Source organism: Balaenoptera borealis, assembly GCF_965194805.1.
Source record: "Balaenoptera borealis genome assembly, chromosome: 1".
NCBI classification, from domain to species: Eukaryota; Metazoa; Chordata; class Mammalia; order Artiodactyla; family Balaenopteridae; genus Balaenoptera; species Balaenoptera borealis.
In genome coordinates this window covers 186,021,568-186,032,751 of record NC_138860.1, presented here as the reverse complement: position 1 = coordinate 186,032,751, position 11,184 = coordinate 186,021,568, and the positions used below count along the sequence as shown (strand labels likewise).

Genomic DNA, 11,184 nt, shown 5'->3' with positions numbered 1-11,184 from the left:
CTGTGTGTCTTCCACACTCCCAGAACGAGCTGAAAGTCAGGGGGCTGCGCCGCCCACCCCAGTTTGCCCCCCCACCATGCATGAGGAACCCCAACTGCCCCACTCGGGGCTTCAGCTCCCCATCCGTAGAATGGGAGAGGGCGGGCACAGCCATCCACGGCTCCTTCTGGCTCCATCTGTTCCCGACTGTGAAACAGATGGAAGAGAAACAAGGGTGGGGTGGGGGTCTCCCTGAGCCGGGCAGGGAGGCAGACTGGCTCCCCAGGGCCGCCCCACACTGCGGTAGAGGCCCTGCAGGCAATGGCCAGGAGGTCAAGCAGAGCTCAGGCAAGCGGGGAGACAAATTGAATATTGGGGGTAGAAGGTAATTAAAGAAATCAGAAAAGTACTTAGGTTGGGCCTTAAGGAACGAGAGCAGAAGCCCCACTCCACGGAACTGTTCAGAGGAAAAAGAGCAAAGACAAGAAGAGAGAAGACCCGCTGGCGTGGGCCCCGAGGCTGGCAGTGGGTGGAGGGTGGGGACTTGGGACAGATACGAGGGGCACAAGCTCCGACTCCCGTCCGAGGCCTGGAGCTCGGGCTCAGGGTGACGGGAAGGGGCTTCGCACACACGTTTCTCCAGCGAGAATGCAAAGGCAGGAGAGGAGAGCAATGCTGGGCTGGCAGGACAGGGCTCATCTAGCAGAGCCCACGGTGGAAAAAGACAGATTTAGATATTTATGGGAAATACATTTGTTGGTGCCAAATGCCTGGTTTTACTGTCGAGGGGGGGAAAAAAACAAACCCAACCACCGAAACTCGTCCTCAACTGAGAATCCGCACGGAGGCAAACGATTTCCCCATCAAACCAGTTTTATTGGATATAAATATCTAATTATTCGTACCAGGCCCTGGAATGCCAGACATTTTGCAGCTTTTACAACATGTGTAGGAGTCTTTATAAATGACATATATACACACATACACAAACATATATATAGTTATATATTAACAAATCTGATTTGAATTTCATCTGAATTATTTTTTGCTTAGTGGGTAGCTGTTTTTTTTTTTTTTACAAACCCAGAAAAGCTAGAATGTTTTCGGTGCTGCTCACACCCTCTTTCTGTGGGGGCATTTTATGAGCCTTAATGTGCCTGACCCAGAAAGCTCCGGGGAAAGGGACCCCCCCGCCCCGTACCACTCTGCAGTGACCCACACGTTCCCCCCACCCCCCAGGGCCATTCGGAAATGCACACGTACTCGCTCACAGCACTTTACAACTACAGGACCCACGGCTGCACGTCAATACCTCGCACGTGACACAAACATGAGGTCCCAGACAGACACACAGAAGTACTGACTTTTCGAACGTAAAGCACATATTCCCCGGGCCAGCGTCCACAAGCCATGGATGACGACAAAGCGCTGGGCAGAGGGGGCGGGAAGGTGGGAGGGGGAGGAAGAGAGAGGGGAAGTTGTCTTATGGGGAATAACGTGGATCAGCCTGTCATCTGGAGACCCATCTTCATCTAGAATTAATGCACTAAAGTTCTTTTGTTTTTCCTCTAAATGGTTTTAAAGAGACAGTGGATTCTCAGCCCGGATATGGCGGCTCGGTGCGCAGCTGGTCCAGCCTCCGCAAGGGGAAGGAATGGGCAGCCGATTCTAGCCAGGCTGAGTCCGTTACCTGCCCACCCCTGCCCCTGCCCCAACCTACGGCCACTGTGCTTTCTCCCAACTCTCCCAACTTTCCAACTCGGTGGAAAGAAGTTTAAAAATCTCTGGCTTTCACGGCTCCGGACCCAAAGGCTGTGTTAGACAGAGTGAAGAATGCGAAAGCCCTTGGCTGGGCAGGATGAGGGGCGGGAGAGGAAGAGGAGTGGGTGGGCGAGGACTCGAGACCTCTGAGCAAGGTGCTAGGGCTCGCGCCGCGGGGTGCAGGCTGGCAGCAGCCCCCTGGAGGCAGTGCTAAGACAGCGGTGCAGTGAGCCCCGCAAAGGCCTGAGTTCCCCAAACGGGAGCCCCCAGGCTGCTGAAGCTGAGGGCACAGGGGTGGGGACCGAGGGAAAGGAGCTTGGAACCAGACAATCCAAGAGGACCCTTGGGGAAATCAGGGTCAGGGGAAGCTGTCCCTTGAGGCCCAAGGGCCGTAGGAACCATTCTAGTTAGAGTGGTATTTGGAGAGACTCTAGCCAGGGGCTGGCTGTCCGCACGAGAAGGAAAACCAACCACATGTCCAAATGCCCCCCACCCAGACCTACAGATTCACAGGGAGAAAGGGCTCGAGATTAAGGAGGGCCCTGGGCCTCCGCCGAGAACCTTCTAAGAATGCCCACACATCCTCTGCTCAGAGACCCGCACTCAGGGGGATGGGCTGGGGGCCGGGGGAGCTGAGAACAAACAGCAGCAACAGGAACAGAGTTGAGCCATTTCAATTATTCATATGCCAGATGGATTCTTTTCCTGCCTTTTTTTTCCTATAAAAATAAGCAGGGAGGGAGAAGGTCTTATGACCGTCTCCAAAATGGGAGAAGGAAGGGGAAACGGAAGAAAAAAATAGAAATCAGGCCCCCCATTCGTACCCACCCCCTGCCCTGGAGACCCCCGATCTCCTGACAGGAGGGCAGGAGGGACGGAATGCCCTCTGTTGGGCAGGGACCAGAGGTGTCATTTAGTTTCTCTATGAGCAGAGAGCAAGAAGCAAGGAAAATCGTCGAAGAAAGGGAGGGTGAGAGAGAGACAGAAGCACGGAGCATGGGGTGGAGGGGGGAGGCAGGCAGAAGAGGGTTCCGACCTTCTGTGAAGGATATAAAAAATCCAGCTGCCTCAGGGGACACCCAACTATCTAGCATATTGCTGTTAAAATGTCTGCAAAATTTAATACACTTGGCATGCCATCTAATCAGTCCTTGGAAACTCGGGCACTCTCTCCCTCCTATGATCAAAGCGCCTCAGAACTTCCACCTATGGGATTCCCACCCCCACCCGTCCCCCCCATTTTAGATAAAGTTGATTCCCCCCCCATATAAAAACAGCTGCTGTGGCTTTTAGGACACATTTCATCCTGAAGTTCACCCAAGGTCTAGAATCTAGAAGGAAGCAGAACAGCAGGGAGAGCCGGGGGTGGGGTGCTAGCTCCAGGACTTTGGTACCCAGGTTTCTTCTCCTTCTTAGCAGGAGGGACGAAGGGCAGGCATGCACTGACAAGGTCCGTGGTCCCGAGATGGGCAGGCAAAGGCTGCTCCTTCCAGGGAAGCTGGCGAGAGTCTGACAGCTCTTATTTAAATAGCTGCCCAGCACACAGAGAGCTGTGTCCTCACCAGAATGCAGACATATGCCAGTGTACCCATGGACACACGCCCAGCCATGTGCTCCATCAAGCCACCCATTGTCGGGAAACTTCTGTGAACCCCACAAGATTCCGAGGCTACTCCAAGTCCCCAACAGCCAGCTAGGAAGTTTCCAGGTTAGCCCAATGATGGCTGCCTGACCTTCTACCCCAAACACAGCAATCAGAGCCCTGCATGACCTGGATACTTTGGCAGGTCACCTGACGCTTAAACTTGACAGAGACCTTGTAGAATTCCTGAATGGGACTGGAAGGATTGATTCCCCCAAATCTGCACCCTCCACCCAAGGAGAGCTCTTGCTAAATCCTCTCTGTCCTGTTTTTTGATTTCCTCACCTCTGACTGACCTTAAGTCTCAGGTGGCCTTAAATAGGCCTGGAGGACCCTAAGAGGCTCAGGGAACCCCAGAAAGCCTGTGTCATGCTAAGGTACAGTGCTTCCTCAACAGGCCAAGACCGGGGAGGACCTGAGCACTGCATCTGCAGGGAAAAGCCGCAGAGGCCAGGGACACAGAACATAGGTGGCCCCTATGTAACTTCCCTGCCCCTCACCACGCAGGTGGGAACAGAGGCAAACAGGTGAAGGCAATTCAATGGGGTGTGGGCAGGGCCAGCTTGCTGGGCAGGCAATCCACGCAGTCACACAGGGCCCCACGCTCAGAGGGCACGTGCTTGGTTCAATGTCCTACAGCTGCCATCGTAAAATTCTTAATTTTAGAAGGAGGGGCCCTGCATTTTTATTTTGCACTGGGTCCCGCAAATTATGCAGCTGGTTCCGGGTGTGGGTTTTGGAAGATCAGAGGACCTGGGTTTGAATCCCAAGGCTCTATCCCCTAGAAGCCAAGTGACATCAGAAAAGCCACTAATTATCTCTGGTTGCAGGGAGCCTCGTCTATAAAGTGGGGGTGATCACGCTGCTCTCAGGGTGGCCGGGAGGACCAGGAGGGTAAAGTGGGGAGAGAGCTTGGGGAACACGATTACACGCTCCTATTCAAATACAAGGCGTGCTGACCGGCAGGGGAAAGCACGGCCTGTTGGCATTGGTGGTTGCTTCCCACACCCCAGGGATGACCTACTCCACTGTGGCAAGAGGTCTCCTTCCAGAGCAGCATAGCAGGGGAGCCTCTGGCGGGCCCAGCCCTGCTGTCCCCGTTCACAGGTGAAGAAACTGGGACAGAGTCAGCAGCTGACCTGCCTGTTGTCACAGAGCTGCCTCCAGGCAGGGCGATGCTGAGGACGTACTGTTCCTGCTGTCCAGGCTCGGCCTTGGCCGCAGGACACTTGAGATGGGGACAGTGAGAAGGAGGTAGGATTTGGAAAAGGGACGAAGGAAAGGCCTCTTTACACTTCGTCACACACACGCGCGCATACACACATACACACGGCAAAATTAAAGCTGAGAACTTGGCTAAAAAGAAAACTCCTACCCCTGCTCCGTTGAAACTTATTTTAGGGCAGGAGGTAATTGCCAAGGACCCAAATAAAAAGCCAACCGCAGGCTGTAAGTGGCTCCAAGTCTTTAATTAGACCCCAAGAAAAAACAGTGGAGAAAAGAAAATGAAAGTAGGCGAAGGCTCCCGGAGGAAGGAATATGCATGTGGTCTCCTCCCTCCCCTCAAGTCCAGTGGCTTCAAATGAAGGCTACCCTTGCCTGTGACGGTCATCAGAGTGTGCCCTGAACAGGCAGGCACTGCCCACTGTGGGGGCTGGCACGGAGCCAAGAGGGCACTGTACACCCTGAGCAAGGGCCAGCCCTGGTCCTGGGTCCTTCTCCCAGGGCCTCCCTATGCTCCAGCCCATGGAGGCTGGCCTGGGGTCAGAGCGCCGTGGGCCAAGGGGAAAGTGAGCTACCAGCCCTGCCAGCCCTGCGGTCAAGGCAGCAAGGAAAGGAGAAAGCTTTGGGTGTGGAGTGGACTCTGCCCCACTCAGAGATCTGCCCATCGAGCCACAAGGCCCAGCTCCTTGGCTGCTGACCAACCTTCCCACTCAGTAGCACTTTCCCCACTCCCTGGAGCTGTCTTCAGGCTGCGACCCCTCTCCCCAGCCCCTCTCCTGGGCCCGTGTGGAGTTGGGTGGCTCTGAGATCCTGTGGGCAAAGCAGGCTTCTCTCCGCAGGGACCCTCCTAACCAGAGGTGCGCTCTCAGAAATCCTCTGGGTGACAAGTGGCATGTGGCAGAAACCCCGAGCCGCTGTGCCATTCCACCAAGGCAAGGAAAGCAAGGAGGCACCACCCACTCCATGACCCCCTCCCAAGTCCCCATCCGGCCTCTGGCCTTTGAAGAACACAGGCGACCTTGGACTAAGGGTGGGGCTGGGAAGAAAAGGATACGCCATGCTTGGGAAGGTGGCGGCCAGCAGAGGGTGGGTGTCCAAGCTCTTGCCTCTCATACAAACAGAACCCAGTGGGCCAATCAAATCCCACAGGTGGGGGGAACTTGCTAAGTGCCAAGACCAGCATGTGCCAGATGTGGCGGAAAAAATGGCTTCCACTGATGTTATAACAAAGGCCAGGTCCCAGGGGCAGAAGGGAGGCATTCCACCCAGAGTCTGCGAAGGAGCCCAGGAGGAGAACACATCCCAGCCCACGTGAAGGAGGGAGCAGACGCTGGCGTCCCGGTCCTTGCCTTCTCACGGTGGCAGGATGGTGACGTGGGCTCACAACCAAAGCCCAGTGCGCTACAAGTGGGCACGATCAAGTGGGGGAGAGGGAGACCCTGCCTCACCGCAGCTGGCATCAGAGGCAGCAGGGGCAACCACGCTGCAGACCCCTGTCCTGCTCCCCACAGCTGCCTGGAACCGGAGGTGTCACACCCACACGTGGCTCCCCTTGAGAACGGGCACTCGCTGACAGTGGGGTACACTGTGCTTCCCTTTCACAGGCTCTCCTCTGCTCCTGCCCCTTCGAAGCCGAGCACAGGAGGACAGGCTCCGGAATGCCCACTGAGTGGACTGGCCTCCCAGCCAGAGTGGCAGGCCGTGCCCTGCTGTATTATACATTGCATTCTTCAGCCATTTCCTCTCTCCTTTCTCAAACAGAACTTTAACACAACAGATTAGGAGTAGGTCTAACAGCAATAGGGGGGCAGCTACCCCTCATTCAGCATCTAAGGGTCCCAGGCCCTGTCGCAGGCACTCTAGAGATGACATCCCTGCAAAGAAGGTACTACCGTGCCCATTTTACAGGGGAGGACGCTGAGGCTAAGCGTGGTGAAGTGACGGCCACACATCTACAGAACGGTGGGCCTGACTGCAACACAGGTCGGCCTGGTTCCAAAGTCTGTCTCTCTCCATCACACATTTCTCCCAACTAGTTCTCCCGTCTGACCACTAGATCTAGGCAGGGGCAGGCCCGGCTGACCTCTTTTCCCCTGTTGCTCTGTACTGGGTTCTCTGGGCGCCGGTTTAATGTACGCCAAGTGTAATGTAGGTGACAAGCATGACCCCATTCCCAGCCACCTGCCATGCCCTGCTCGGATGTCCGAGGCCTGCACGGCCACAGCAAGCTGGAAGGTCTTCCCAGGAGGAGAAGCAGGAGTGAATCCGACCTTCTGAGGCAGTCCCAGTTATCATGTCAGTCAGGAAGGGCCTCCCTGCCCGCTCCCCTCCCGCTTGCTTTGCTCTGCGGGGGGTGGTCAGACTTCCATCCACTGGGATAAGTGGAATTCCTCTTGGATGAGGAGCCCTGTGGCTTCTGCTCACCAACTTCCTTCCCAGCTTGGGAATGTGTTGAGAGCAGCAGTCCAGGCCCCCGGCAGAGGCTGCAGGAGTCCTGCTAATTAATTAGCTCTCCATCCTCCCCAGGTGCTCACCAGACACAACCAGATGGTCCCAGCGACGCGCCCTCTACCGCCATCCTCCCCTTGGAACCACACGGCATCTTCCCCTCAGGCTCCCCTCCGTCTTTCCCTTCTGTGTTGCAAAACCCCGAGAGAGCCCTTTCTCCCCTTCTGCCAGGCCTGGGCCCAGATAGCCCCAGATGGGCAGGGAGGACAATGAGAACCCTGGTTCAGGTCTGCAGGACTGAGAGTTCTAGGTGGGGCCGAAGTTCAGACAGGTTCCAGTTTCTCCTCCTGCCTTCAGTCAGTTCAGTTAGGGAGCTGGAGTGGGATCGGTGCGGGTGGGACCCAGGGCTGAGTCTGCCCCTATTTCTTGGAAATGTTAAGAGATGGCCCTACATCCAAGAGACTCCAACTTAAAACCCCAAACAAATAAGGCCTGGCCGGTACCCCCTCCCCCGCAGGAGGGCACCTCATAGGAGCTGCTCCAACCAGAAGCAGAAGCCCACTGGGGCCTCTACAGCACCACGGACATTCCACTGGCTTTCTGTTGGCACCTCTAGGTCCGAGGAGGGGTGGTGGCCTGCAAGGTGCATGGCTGTGCCCTCTAGACGGCCAGCCTGTGCAGGCACACGGGGCCCAGGCAGGGGTGCAGAGTAACAGAGCAGTGGGGTCCCAAGGGCAAGGAGTCGGAGTCAAGCAAGGCTGGAGCAGCGGCTGAGAAGCCCTGGAAGGTCCGAGGCCCAGGAGGCGGGATGGCCCTCTGCAACAGGTCCTGCTTCGGGGGAGACTGCACAAGGACTGGAGCCCAGCATCGCTCGGCAGCCCGTGCCCCGGTGCCAGCAGCTGTGTGACGTGGGCTCTAGCTGGAGACCCTGCTTCACTTTTCTGGGCGTCGGTTTTCCCACATTAAAAATGAGCCTGAGCTGGACGATCCTTGGGGTGGCCGGGAGCTGGTGCACGTGGTGTGATGGGCAGAAGGCCTGCTCACAGTTACGCTCAGGACACGTCTGCTGAGATCATGACTGTTGTTGTTATTTTCATAAGCATCACTCTTTTTGATTCGAAATATTCTGTAAGCTTCCTTTCAGACAGCGCTCCAAAGTAATGGGGAAGATCTGAGCTTACAGCCCAGAAATCCACATTTCCTGAATTTTTTATGCCCAGAATCAAAACTAGTGAGGAGAGGGTAATGATGATTTGATCAGAAGCTGTGAGGGGTTTGGCCGGGTTTCGTGAGCCTGAGTGACCCAGGACTGGCCCGCCCAGGATCCAAGAGGCACTGACCTCAGAGCTGTCAGGAGAATGCAGACAGGTGACCGGCTCTTCTGGGCCCATCTTCGCGGGGATGATCTTTGGGGTGAAGCATCTTTATCTGGGGCAGCAAGGGTTAATGCAGGGCTGGGAGAGGCCAGGCAGCACGGAGCACTCCCTGTTTATTAATAAGCTATTTATCACCAGCTTTGCTTTTAATGCCGTTTGGGCTTAACGTCGTTAATGAAATATAAATACCCAGGCTAACGATGTCGGTCAGAGGCAGCAGGGGCAGCAGACGGCTTGCGAAACAGGGCCAAACCGCGGGGCACGCTGGGGAAGAGGCTGAGAGCTCGGGAAGCGAAAGAGGTTCCCCCCGGCTCGGCACCCCTAGCCCCCTTCTGCTCCCACCACAAGACTCCCCAGCTGGCTGTGCCGGGAAAGGCTGGGAGGAGGGCAGCCCGGGGCTGGGGGAGAAGAGGCCTCCCTACACAGGATGCTGTTAACTCCTAGAGGACAGAGCGGGAGCCAGAGCTCGCACCTCAGGGGCAGTGCCCACCTGGCATCAGGCCCCTTGGCTGCAGGAGCTGGACTACCACCAGCTGGCAGCAGGCCCCTCTCGCCGCCCTGACTTCTCTGACCCTGGCAATGGAGCCCGGGTGAGAGAGGTCACGAGAGGGAGCAGTAAGGACGCCATCACATTTTCCAATAAAGATGTCCCCCACCCCTGGAGTGACATCCCAGGCAGCCTGGTCCCAGTGGATGGCACACCCTCCCTAAGAAGCTGGCAAGGGGCTGCTTGGCAGCCTTCAGGGTAGCTCAGAGAGGTGGGCAGACGGGTATTTCTGGTCAGTGCCCCGAGGCCTCACAACATGGAGGTGGCCCCGCAGGGCAGGCTGTTGTCCCTGACCTCGTGCCTGACCTGGCCTGGCCTGGCCCCCTCCCACACAGGGAGCCATCCCTCCGGCCTCTCCCTGGGCTCAGAGCAGATGCCCTTAGCGGACGACCACCTAACCCAGATGACCCCAGGAACTTCAGGCCTCGACCTCAGGAGACGCCACGGACTGTTCCCAGACGACAGCCTCACCTGGTGGAAGTGGCCCTGGGACTTGCTCCCCAGCCCGGGGACCACAGTGCCTTTGGAGGGAACTTGGAGTCCACTCAGCCAAGGGCTACCTGGGCCCAGACAGAGGTGGGAGACTTTGGCAGGTGGCTGACCTTTGTTCCATCCTCCTCTCCCAGTACCGTGGTGAGGGGGTCCTTGTGCCCCAGCCCCACCCTGCTTGCCAAGCCCCCAAGCAGCCCCCCAAGGGCGCTGCCTCTTCCAGAGGGAGCTCCAGGCTGTTCCAGGGAGGGAGTCCCACAGCCTCTGGCCCTAGGTGCTCAGGGTTGCCTGAGAAAACGCAGGACCACTGGCAAACTCTGAATTTCAGATAAACGGCTAATACTTTTTTTAGTGTAAGTATGTCCAAAACACTGCATGGAACATACTTACACTGAAAATGATTTGCTGTTTGTCTGAAACTCAAATTTCACCGGGCATCCTGTATTTTTATTCGCTAAATCTGGCAATGCTCTCCCACTCCTCAGCAGGTAGCACCTGGCTGGTGGGGACGGTTTCTGGTGGGTGACCAGGACTGCAAGGGGCAGCGAGGGAGAGCAGAGATCCCCGCCGTCTCGGGACAGCAGTCTCCTTTCACGGGGCCCTGTTCGTAACTGTCCCCCACCTGCCCTCTCCCCTCACTGGTCACTACTGCACTGCCCAACACAATGGCTCACCTGTGGGGGTCCCCTCTCCCCGCACCCCCCAAAGTCACCTCCATGTCCCCAAGGAGTACAGGACTCATTTGCTGGGGCTTGGTGGAGCTCGGCTCAGCGGCTAATCCCCTGGGTGGCTCCTGTCAGATTATTAATTAGCTAAAGCAGATCGGTCCTGGAACAACATGCGCTTGGACTTCAGATAAAGCAGCCAGGGAAGCCGGGCCGGGGGCGGCTTAAAGCGACAAGACCCCGTTTCTGAACTGCTCCCCGAGGTGGGGCTGTGCCGGCCGGCAGGGCTGGGGCAGGGCGATTGCTGACAGCCCCTCTGCGGCTCCTCATGTCCGCTCAGGAGAGCACCTCGGAGGGGGCTCGGGGGTTTGTGCAGACGCACCTGGACAGGGGCGCAGACGGCCCGTGAGAGCAGGAGCCAGCCACAGTGGGTCTTGCTTTTTAATAAAGAGCTTGTGCCTAAGCAGATCATGTCACTCAGAATTCTTCAAAAAGCTTCTTATTCCACTCGGGGCAAAAGCCTGAGTTCTCACGATGGCTCCAAGGCCTGCAGGATCTGGGGGCGCCCCCGCCCGACCCCCTTGACCTCACACGACATCTCCCCAACTCCAGCCACACCAGCCTCCCTGCTGTCCTCCAACGTGCCAGGGGTGCTGTCGCCTCTGGGAGCTCACACTTGCTGTTCCCCAACGGGAACCCTCTTCTCCCAGATATTAATTAGCGTGGCTCGCTCCCTCACTTCCTTCTGTCCTTACCCAAATGTCACCATCCCAGGGACGCCCGCCTCAGAGGCCACACCGAAGCTGACAAGCCATCCACCGCCACACACACTCCCTATTCTATTCTATTCCCCAAACGTGCTTCAATTTTCTCCCCGACACACGTCCCGTCCAACATCTACTTTATTTCTTTATCTCATTTATCATTTGCCTCCCTCCACGAAAATGCTAATGCCACAAGGACAGGAATTCTTGCCTTGTTGGTTCACTGCTGCAGTTCCAACCCGGTTTGTAGCGTCATCAAGCATCAGTAATGCTTGACAAATAGACGAAA

The 11,184-nt window shown here is 56.7% G+C and overlaps 1 protein-coding gene across 19 annotated transcripts in view; it reads right to left on the bottom strand.

Annotated features, from left to right (window-relative positions):
* Nucleotides 1-11,184, bottom strand: part of CASZ1 (castor zinc finger 1) — a 156,924-nt gene that overhangs the window by 100,458 nt on the left and 45,282 nt on the right. The window lies entirely within an intron of this gene.